At 37.5% G+C, this 11,224-nt stretch overlaps 1 long non-coding RNA gene and 1 pseudogene across 3 annotated transcripts; both read left to right on the top strand.

Annotated features, from left to right (window-relative positions):
* Positions 1-545: 545 nt before the first annotated feature.
* On the top strand, positions 546-4,828 carry LOC131298701 (chaperone protein ClpC, chloroplastic-like; annotated as a pseudogene).
* Positions 4,829-6,580: 1,752 nt separating this feature from the next.
* On the top strand, positions 6,581-7,984 carry LOC131297932 (uncharacterized). 3 transcript variants are annotated; one of them, XR_009190415.1, is made up of 4 exons: positions 6,581-7,022; positions 7,136-7,198; positions 7,289-7,404; positions 7,496-7,982. It is a non-coding gene; the product is annotated as an uncharacterized LOC131297932 (long non-coding RNA). The 3 variants fall into 3 exon arrangements; XR_009190416.1 differs by having other exon boundaries at positions 6,581-6,787; positions 6,866-7,022; positions 7,289-7,958; XR_009190414.1 differs by having other exon boundaries at positions 7,289-7,984.
* The last annotated feature ends 3,240 nt before the right edge of the window (positions 7,985-11,224 follow it).

The following is an 11,224-nucleotide window of genomic DNA, read 5'->3' as shown; positions in this document are numbered from 1 at the left end:
CGGCGATAGAAGAAAACTTGGTTCCCGCCGGGTTCATCCTCGAGAAAATGTGCATCAAGCTTCCGTCAATCTGTCACTGATGAAAACATTAAGGCATCTGAAACTCGGTTAAATACTATTCATCTCTATAATTGCACCAAGGAGTATTGTGAAAACCCACTGGAGAAGGTATTTTACAGAGACAACTTTAACGACAAAGACATAAGTTATCATGTATTTCGCTGGTATAGAATCTCCTTCGATACTGTCCTTCGGAATGGATTCCTAGCAGACGATCAAGGAGACAATTTAGACAAGGACTACTATGATCTGGAGACGTATCGTGGTGGTAGGCCTGTTTTTGTGAGTCAAGCCAAGTACGTGATAAGCACCCGATAATGCAATGTAGGGTGCGCTGGTTATCTAGTTTTAGTTAATTTAATCGTTAATTTAGTTGCTTTCAATTGCTTTTACTCGTAAGGTAGTTTAGTTTTGCTTTGTAGAGAAATCATCTAAAAACAGGAATTTTCAAGACTCAGCTTGTCACGGATATTCAAAGTTCAAAAATGACCAAGAACAGAGCCATCGGAATCCAAGCCAAAGAATTCAAGGACCCGAAGGTGATCCGTCGGCTCGAGGAGGGCAAGCCAAGGATCAGGAAGCAAGGGGTTGGACTTAAGAATCTCGGCATCGGTAGACAAGAATTTGTCCAATCGGTACCGAGCCAATCAACAGAAATCCTTGAAGCAAGCTCGGCATCGGTAGAACCCAAATTGTACAATCGGTACCGAGCCCTTATCACAACAACGTAAGGCCTTTGCAATCGATACCGGGAGCTTTAAAGAAGGATTTTTAGATTTTCAGAAGAATATTCCGTGTGCGTACTTTGGAAGATATAAAAAGCCCGTGATGTCACTTTGTACAAACAAGTAGAATAGCTTTTGTATTGTTTAATTTAGATCTAGCCTAGATTTACTTATTTTTTGAAATGTTCTTCATTTCCAGCACTTTAATTTTAATTTCATGCTTTAATTAATTAGTTTTTGCTACTTTTGTCTTCATTAAAGTTGTAGGCGCTACTCCGATCTATCGTTTAATCTAGTTTTCTTCAAGTGTTGTTATTTCACCATGCTTAGTAGATTTTTGCTTGCTCTTATCTTCATAGATAAATGTGAGTAGTTCTCTAGGGTTAGGTCATGGGATGAATAGCACCTCATGGCTCGAGTAAAAATTACATTTTTCACCAATAAAGTTTGAATCTTTGGTTAAAAAATCGATTTGTAGTTTGGGTTTGTTTGTTAAATTGCCAAGGTGTTAACCTCTTTGATCAAGTGTAGGTAAGAGCATCGCCTACTTACCACACATGATATTTGGAGCTTTGTCGCTCAAGGTGTTTGCTAAATAAATTCTAAAGCTAGCTAGGTAATTGAACCATCTTATCTTTCGGTTTAGTAACCTTAATTGAGTATCTTAAACCGCATAATTGGGTTAAAATGTGATTTAACTCTAGTCGGGGGAGTTAGTAATTCCTAGACCTAACCTACCTTTTTATCCTAGTTTATTCGCTTTTAATTTAGCCTTTTTACTTTTCACCGCAAACGTAATATAAAGTTGGCTGCCTAAAGGCCGAAAACTCGTGCTTACTTCTACAAATCCAACCAAGCTATACTAATTATTCCCGTGGGTACGATCGCAGTCTTCCGGATTATTATGCTTCAATTGGACGCTTATACCTTACGCTTGGGTGATCTTATTTGATATATTGACGAACGAAGCAGTATGCCTTTGTTAGCACCACTCTCGACTCAAACTGGGAACCGATGCTTCGTTCGCTCCGATATAAGGAATAACACCCCAAGCGTAGGGCTTAATACGTCATTTGAAGCATAATAATCCGGAAGACAGGGATCGTACCCAAGGGAAAATTTATTACGGCTTGGATTGATTTGTAGAAGTAAGCAAGGCTTCGTTCGCTCTGATATAAGGAATAACACCCCAAGCATAGGGCTTAATACGTCATTTGAAGCATAATAATCCGGAAGACAGGGATCGTACCCAAGGGAAAATTTATTACGGCTTGGATTGATTTGTAGAAGTAAGCAAGGTTTTCGGCTTTTAGGTAGCCAACTTTGTTTTACGTTTGCGGTGGAAAGTAAAAAGGCTAAATTAAAAGGAAATAAACTAGGATAAAAAGCAGGTTAGGTCTCGAAGATCTTAACACCCACGACTTGAGTTAAATCACATTTTCACCCAATTACGCGGTTTAAGATACTCAATTAAGGTTCCTAAACCGGAAGATAAGATGATTTAATTACCAAGCTAGTTCTAGAATTTATTTAGCAAACACCTCGAGCGACAGAGCTCTAAGCATCAAGTGTGGTAAGTAGGCGATGCTCTTACCTACACATGATCAAGGAGGTTAACACCTTGGCAATTTGACAAACAAACCCGAACTACACATCGATTTTTGAACCAAAGATTTAAATTTTATTAGTGAAAAATGCATTTTTTACTCAAGCCTTGAGGTGCTAATCACCCCATGACCTAACCCTATAAAACTACTCACATATATCTATGAAGATAAGAGCAAGCAAAAATCTATTAAGTATAGTGAAATAACAACACTTGAAGAAAACTATATTAAACGATAGATTGGAGTAGCGGCTACAACTTTAATGAAGACAAAAGTAGCAAAAACTAATTAACTAAAGCATAAAATTAGAATTAAAGTGCTGGAAATGAAGATCAATGAAGATCAATTTAAAAGGCAAGCAAATCCTATTTTAGATCTAAAAATGGGTACATTTATGTCGAAATCGTGCAATGGTGACATAACGGAGTATTTATACCCCCCTGTTTTGCGCACAGAATATCCCAAAGATGCTTTGAAGATTTTGCTCCGAAGCCCTCGGTACCGATAGAGAACATGGTACGCTGCTGTGCTAAGGGGCTCAGTACCAATAGAAGATATTATATGGTATCGATACCGAGCAGGTTAACTGCAATTGTTGGAGCCCTGCTAAACCACTCGGTACCGATAGAACAAAACAAGTGGTATCGATACCGAGCAGGTTAACTCAGAAACTTTGCCCCTTTTGGTTCTCGCTTCAGTCTCGGCTCTTCGGGTCACCTTCGGGTCCTTGAATGCCTTTGGTATGCTTTAAGCTTTAAAACTCCTGTTTTGAACGATTTTTCTACAAAACGAAAAAAAAAATATCTTACGAGCAAAAGTAATTAAAAACAACTAATTAAACGATTAACTTAAACTAATCTAGAGATTTAGTGCACCCTTCATTGGATTATCGGGTGCTTATCAACCGAGAATTGACCAATTGACCCAAAGACTGAAGTTGAATATTATCGATTTGAGATATATGTGCCGGTTGGTATTTTGGTTGGAAAGACTCTTGGTAAGCGTTACAATTTCTCTAACCAAAAAGAGGTCGCCTTTGTTGCCGGCATTGGCCATCAGTATATTCGGGCTGTCCAAACCTGTAAGCTTTCTACAACAACTACTCTCTCCCACACAAGGTTCTCTCACACCACTCTACGCACACTTCTCTTGCACCAATCTACGCACACTCTAAGTATACTCTCCCAATTAATTACACTCTCGTAACACATATATAAATGTGCTCCCATGTGCACCCCCCTACGTGCATTCCTGGTGTGCATCTTACAAATATATCCTCATCCTTCCCTTTTATAGCCATCCACCTCTCAATGGACGACTAAGATCAATTTTATCCAACGGCCAAAATTTCCCATCTAGAATCCTCCTAGACAATATTTTTGCTTCTTCACATCTTCACAATATTCTATAACTCTCCACCCAACTCGAAGATAGTGTGGAGTCTTCTACAATCTACTACTCCCTCCGTCCCAAATTCTTTGTCTGGTCTGCAAAACGGAGTGTTAAAAATAATGCAATTTTTTCAAGAAAAAATTTAAACTTTTTTCACAAATTAAAAATACTCATTGATATCTAGTAAGTTATTGAAAAACTTTTGATTTTTTCTTACAAAAATTGTATTATTTTTAACACTCCGTTTTGCAGACCGAACAAAGAATTTGGGACGGAGAGAGTAAAATAATCCGGAATCCTATGGAATTCTCCGGAACTCTCTAGGTTCCTCCCCATTTAGAACCTTTCAAAAATATCTAGAACATTCTCCAACATTCTAGAATAGTTCAGATTATTCTTGAATATTCTAGAGAGTTCTCCACATTCTAGAATACTCTAGAACACTTTAAAACCTTCTGGACTTGTCTAGAATTCTCTATATATTATGGAGGATTCTATGGAGAGTCATGTGTTGATTCTCAATAGAACTGTGAACATAAAGAACGTATTTCTGACTATAACATCTAATGTAGAGAGTTCTTTCATTGAGAAGGGAGGACTCCTAGAGGATTTTGACATTGACAGTGATGTGAATGATAGTAGTTACAATAGAATTAGAATCTTGGTGACAGAGGAAATGAAACAACATTTCCGACTAGAGTTCTTAAATAGATCATGTGATGGAATGATTGTGTTTTGGCAGCTCACCAGCTCACCAAGCTGGAGGTGAAGAAGATAGCTGACATATTGTTAATTGCAATTTTAAAGAAGTTGAAATCCAAGGATATAGACATTCAGCTAACTGAAAGATTAAGAGATAAGGTGGTCGAGGAAGGGTACAACTCACGTTATGGTGCAAGGCCACTAAAGAAAGCCATTACAAGACTTTTTGAGGATATCTTGGCTAAAAAGGTGCTTAAACGAGAGGTCAAAGACGGAGATTCTGTCACTATCGATATTGATTCTGATGGCAATGTGATTACTGTCAAGCATAGCAGTGGTTGAGCGCGAGAATAAATTTCATCATTGAAAACAAATTACCATGCAAATACAAGAAGCTAGTTTCAAAAGATCAACTTTGCATAGTTAGGTTTTGGGCACTTTAGGCCTTTTGTTTATGTGCTTTGATTGTATTATTTGGGTTTTTAACCCATGGGTGTATTGGGCTATGTTCTCAACTACTGTATGTTTTAATTTTTGGTTGGAATTCGATTCCTTCCCCTTTCCCCTATTATAAAATATTTTTGCCGTTTCAATTTTTTTTTTTTTTTTGCATAGTTAGGAGTATGTTGTTTGGTCTTCTGTAGTTATGGGCAAATTTCACTGACCTCCCCTAAGGTTTCTGACACCAACAGATACCTCCCCTGAGGTATCTGAAATATCACTGCCCTCCCCTCCTTTGGCTGACAATACCAAATCAAGTCCATCCCGCCAAAATCCCTCCCACGGTGTTAAATTCTCCGTTAGTTTACATAATTACATGGAATAGACCAAAGTGCCCTTTGGTATATAAAGCAACACTCGGGAATTTCCCCTCCCACATTTGGCATACTCGTCGACACCCAGAAGAGAGACAGACATAGAGAAAGAAAGAGAGGGAGAGAGATATACAATGACAACGATGGAGAATGGTGGTGAGATCACGTAATCGCGACCACGATCGCGTTCTTGACCCCAAGACCTTGGTTTTTTTTTTTTGCTGAAGAAGATCGCTTTATAGAAACTTCTCAACCGTTCAACTGTTGAAGATCGTTGCTTCTTGACGCTAGTAGAGGTAACCATGGCTACTATAATAGTTTTTCTGATGTGTTTTTTGGTTTTCTTGCAAAAAAATTTGGGTTTTTTTTGTTCAATCCGAAAATTTAGGGTTTCGAAATTAGGGGATTTTGTGTTCCCCTTTAATTCCGAATATGGCTACTGTAAACAGTGCATGTAACCATTTTAGTATTTTTGGTACATGCGACATGATCCATGTAGATTTTTCTGTTTTTATTTTTTATTTTTGTTGGATTTCTAGTGACATCAGAATAGTTAGTGTTAATGTCATTCGGGGCTGTGGTTTGATAGGTTAGATTGTTGGGTAAGTGGTGTTACATGTTGTGCAAAAATAAGAAAAATTTGTGTGAAATTAGATTAGTTAAGTTCGGGTATTAGGGGGTTGTGGGGCTTTTTTGTGAAATCAAATAGTGAATGTAACCATCCACTTACTGAAAATCTTTGCCGTTCATATGAAAGTCTTTACCATTCACATACACATACTGTAAATATTTTTTCTTGTGTTTTTGGGTTTTCCTGTAAATTTTTTTGGATTCTATGTTCAATTTGAATATGGTTATAACGATAAGGAGGATGATTGGAATTTGGATAGGGAAGGGGAGGTAGAGTTAGATGATGGGGGTAGACTTATAAATGAGATTAGTGGGGTAGATAATGAAGGACTTAGTGACTACCAATCAGGTGATGATGAGGGCGACATGTCTAGTGGGAGTGATGAGGTTTTAGAGCATGGGGCTGGGTTTGATATCCTCCTCCTATATATAAAGGAGGAGTTTTTCGGAGGTCCATCTTTCAATTTGGGACTATTATGCCCTTTAATTTCGGCCATTCTACCAATTAATCACTAGGCATGCCAAAGTCTGGTTACAGTTTTGCCCCTCAATTTCGGACAATTTACAGTTTGCTTAGAGTTTAATAAAGTGCCACAGATTCTCTCTCTCTCCTACCGCTTTCCAATTAAAATCTCACAAACTCACCCTCCTTCCGCAAAACTCCTGGGACGACAACAGCAACGGCCAACAACTGGACCTCCTCGCCACCGCCCCCCAACTCACCCCCGACGACGCTCGCTCCCTCCTCTCCTCCTTCACCCACTACCAGCTCCTCTCCATCGTCCAATCTGCCGCCCTCTGCTACCCCGACGTCCTCTCCGCCTTTCGCACGAACGGGCATCCGAGACCAAATCGCGTATCTTCTCTGCTCTCTCTCTCTGTTTTTGCTTTGTTAGACTCATTCGAGATTCTGTTCTCTTCTCATTCTCTTCAGATCGAATCGAAGAACTCAACGATGTTCAGATTGAATTGAAGAATTCAACGATCTGTGTCTCGACTCGAGATTCTGATGATTGTTGATTTTGCCGATTTCTCTTCCATTCAGCGATGTTTGGCTTCCAAATAAATCAATTTTTAGGGCTTATTTCTTGGTAAGATTTCTTAGGAATTTTGTTAGGGCTTTTTGTTATGGTATGATTTTGTACATAGATCTGCTGATTTGGATAAGGAATTTTCTTTTCTTAACGATCTACTGATTTCTTAGCTAGGTAAACAATGTCGATCTACTGATTTCCGCTTCTGCTCCTCCGCTCTGAAATCGCAATTGGTAAGTTCTCAAGTTAGTTGTATGTTTCGCTAGAAATATAAGTTCATTTGGTTATACTCAAAGCCTTTCTTTTGTTTTGTTATGGATTAGACAATGATGAAGAAAGTGAAGAGAGCGATTTCTACTAATTTTGGTTCTAGCTCGCCGATTCTGAAATCTCACTTAAAGCTTGTGATAAGTTTTCTTGTTAGAAACTGCACTTGAAGGTTGTATTTTCTTAATCTTTTGGGATATGAAATTATGACAGATCAGTAGTTTAAAGGAATGATGATGTTGATTTTGTTTTACCAAATGCAGAAATACAGATGTTGGATTCTTCTCTTCAACTAAGAAACTAATGCTCTGGTGAGTTCTCAAATAAACTTTGTGCAGCTTCCTCTTTTGATTATTAGGACAAAGAAACCCCAAACTTGAGATATTTCTTAATTTCCTGTGAAACTTTGATGGTCCTGAATGTTTGGATGCATTAATCAATAGGTTACTTGACTTTACTATATATTCTGTTGATTGCGTGGTTAATCCTGATTACATGAATAACCAAGAGTTTTTAACTAGAAGAAATGGATTAGTGTTGCCTTTATTTGATGAGCATAAGTTCTACTTCAATCCAATGCACACAAAGGCAAATAAGAGGCCCCACATGGATGTATGGTAATTAGAACCTTGATGGTGGCATTTCACATTTGGGTGTACCTCCTTTTGTCCATGAATGTGTATCCGCACTTATATATTTTCAAGTCTTTGGCTACATTCTGTTTCGTGTGCCTCCTTTTGTCCATGAATATCTGCTTTAGTTTCTAATTGCTTTCTTTCCATCTTTCTTTCTTCTTCTTCGTTTTCTCGCTCTCTCTTCGTGTTTATGTTTAAGTTAAAGATTGATTTGTTTTTTTTCATTAAGCACAATTATTTCCTCAAATGGAATCTCTGTAGAGGATATTTCATGTAGCTTATGTTATGTGTAGCTAAATTTGATGAATGGGGTCATTTATCTGGAAAGTTGGCTTTTTGTTGTGTTGTATTAGACCGAGAAAGCGTTGAGAGGTGTGAAAGTTGAAGTTACACACCGTGGGAATATTCATAGGAAATACCGGATATCTGGGTTAACCTCACAAGCAACTTTCGAGCTAACTTAAGTTTCAATATTTAGTTGGTATTTAAGAGTAATGGTTACGGAAGTTTGAGGATATTTTTTTGAACCGTGCATTTGCTTTTTGGCCCACAGGAAAATATTTGATGATCTTTTGAGACATTGAATTAAGTTATTTTGTTTATTACTAGCATTTGTATTGCAGTAGAACTTGTTTTGGTGTATTTTATTGAATATCATAAAAATGGTGTTGCTGTGTGTAAATTCACGAAAGGAGTATTAATTGTCAATTGCATACTTTCGTGGTTGATTGATTTATTGGAAAACTGTGTTGGTGGCCAAAATTTCAATCTGAAGGAGTACCAGTAGTTACATAATTTGGTTGTTCATATATTTAATGGTGTTTACACCTGTTACCAACGGTGAGCAAGAAGAGGTGTAATTAATGGGCCGGCGCTTTTGGGAGAGACGTTGTCAAATGCTGTTAGCATGGCACCATTTTTACGGGCCGTCATTGGTAACGTTAGTGGTAAGGAAAATAAAAGGCGTGTTCAGAAGCGCCGACTGTAATTAATGCAGACGTTTTCAAAGTGTCACAAAGATACACCGATGGCCGCAAAGTCGGCGCCTGCCTAAAGCGTTGGCATAGGTTTTAGCGGCGTTTGTCAGGTCTATAACAACATTTTCCAAATACCAGCGAAGGCTTTGATTTTTAGCTAGGGTTTTGATTTTTCGTTTTGGGTTTTAAACTGCAAACCTCATTTCTACGTTCAGTTACCGAAAATGAACTGACAGTTACTAAATTGGATTGCTCTATGTGCCGGAAATGCAGTCGTGAATCAACATGGTTGGGTCTGATTTTCCGTTCGAATCATTCTGATTGCTAGGTATTCGTTTGTGTTTATTCATTTCTTTGCAAATAGGATTTGGATTTAGGGTATATTTCTGAAAAAATTGCATATATTAGTAGAATGTTCATTTTGATTATTGCTTGTTCGTAGCTTAATTTATTTAGTCAGGAAATACAAATGCCTATTTAAAATTTTAGTTAGTTTTTCAATGGTCTCGGTATTTGTTTATTTTCAACCCTTGATCTACTGTTATGTCTTGAAATTCAAAAAGGTTTATAGAGGTAGATTGTAATCTTTCTTGTAAAACTATATTGAATCTACAAGATTGTATCAAGTTGCACTCTAACTGATTTTACTTTGGTGAAATGGACATGTGTAAAATCTTCTTTAGTGAAAGATAAGTTGGTTGCTAGCATGCTATAGACTACTTGATAAATGCCCTTTTTGCACAGAGTTCTTGGTAAATGTAGTATTGTGGCATTCATATCCTATCCGGTGTAATATATTTTAGGTATTTATTTCGATATTGAGTTATAATTTTTTCAAACAGAGGTTGTAGTAAAAGGGTTTTTGTTTTCTCTTTTTTCACTTTCAAATATTTTCCAAGATCGAGTTTCCTTCTTTCTTTCTTTTTTTTCTTTCCATGGGCTATATTTTGCTAATTTATGGTTTTGGTAATCATAATGACTCACGACCATCTTGCTCTAAGTATTACACATTTGATTATAAAATATTGATTGGTAAGCAGAAATGGATTTGCAACCCTGTGCAGTGTGCATTGTGAATTTACAATTGCATATCCACTGACCAAGTTTTAAGGCAACCATTGATCATCTACACCTGAATTCAAGTTGCTGGCTGCTCTTGAATTTTGTAAGGACTATTTTGGGATCGATGTTCAGGTCACACCTTACGTTAGCAAGTAGTCCTTTTCCTGGATCTATGAGACATCCTTTTAGCTGCCCATGTATAAAATGCTTGCAAATATAATTGAGCCTTAGACCATTGCACAGTCCTTTTGATAAATTTATGGATAAAGACAAAAAAAGGAGTGTGGATGGCTAAAAAGAGAGTGTGGAAATCAATTCCTTTGAATTACTGCAGACATTCCTCATTGTGCTGTCATAGCAGATAACATCATCCCGAAGGATCAAATTAAACAATGTACAAGGTTCTGTCAACCCTCTAGGTGAACAAACAATTACTTCTCTGGCCGAGATAGAATGAGCATCTCTTGCTAGGGGTCTAGTCGATGAAAAAGACAGCTCCTAACCAACCCAAATTCCTGAGACTTTTTCTTCTTCCTTCAAGTATCTTGTTGGTTTACTTAATTTTCTTTTCAGATTTAATGTTGTTTATTCTTAATCATTGTGGAAATTATGTGAAGAGTAGTTGGTATTTATTCCTTTTGCAATGCAGTAACTGTTTGATATAATTGCATATCCTTACTTGAACACCGATGTTGGTACCATGTCTCCATTTGAACATGGGGAACTTTTTGTTCTTGACGACGAGGGAGAGGGTTGCTTACCGGTTTCTTTTTCTGCATTTTTTTGGTTGCTTAGTAAAAGTTAGTATTTGTTAGATTGTTGAATTAGCACCTTGGAAATTGAGTTGTACTCTAAACCTCCTTTCGCCCCTAAGTGCATTCCCGATGCCGTTGGGCCAAAGGCCTCTTGGCTTCTTCTACACCTATTACGTAAGTAGCTTAGTGTTGGACATAATTTAAACTAAGATAGCCTTGCGGCAAGAACTTGATGAGCTAATTGAGAAGGAAGAAAGAATGAAGACAATTGTATTATTAGAGGAAATAGGTTAAGGCTAAGATGTGTATTTTAATAGGAAAGGAAAAGGGGTTTGTCAGCATTGGAGCAAAAACAGTTGCTGCATTGAGAGATCACCAATTAGTCTACTCTACCACAGGTCCTTACATTTCCCAACCCAAAAAATGGATATCCCATTTCTTTAACAGTAGTGAAGTCAGGAAATGTATATCATAATATTCTCTCATGGGTTAAGCATCATGTCCCAATGGTTAGACCATAGTGCTATGTAACTATATCAAACCAAACTAAGCCTTGAGTCCCA

The sequence above is a fragment of the Rhododendron vialii genome, chromosome 8a (assembly GCF_030253575.1).
Source record: "Rhododendron vialii isolate Sample 1 chromosome 8a, ASM3025357v1".
Classification (NCBI taxonomy): domain Eukaryota; kingdom Viridiplantae; phylum Streptophyta; class Magnoliopsida; order Ericales; family Ericaceae; genus Rhododendron; species Rhododendron vialii.
This window is presented reverse-complemented; position numbering and strand designations above follow the sequence as displayed.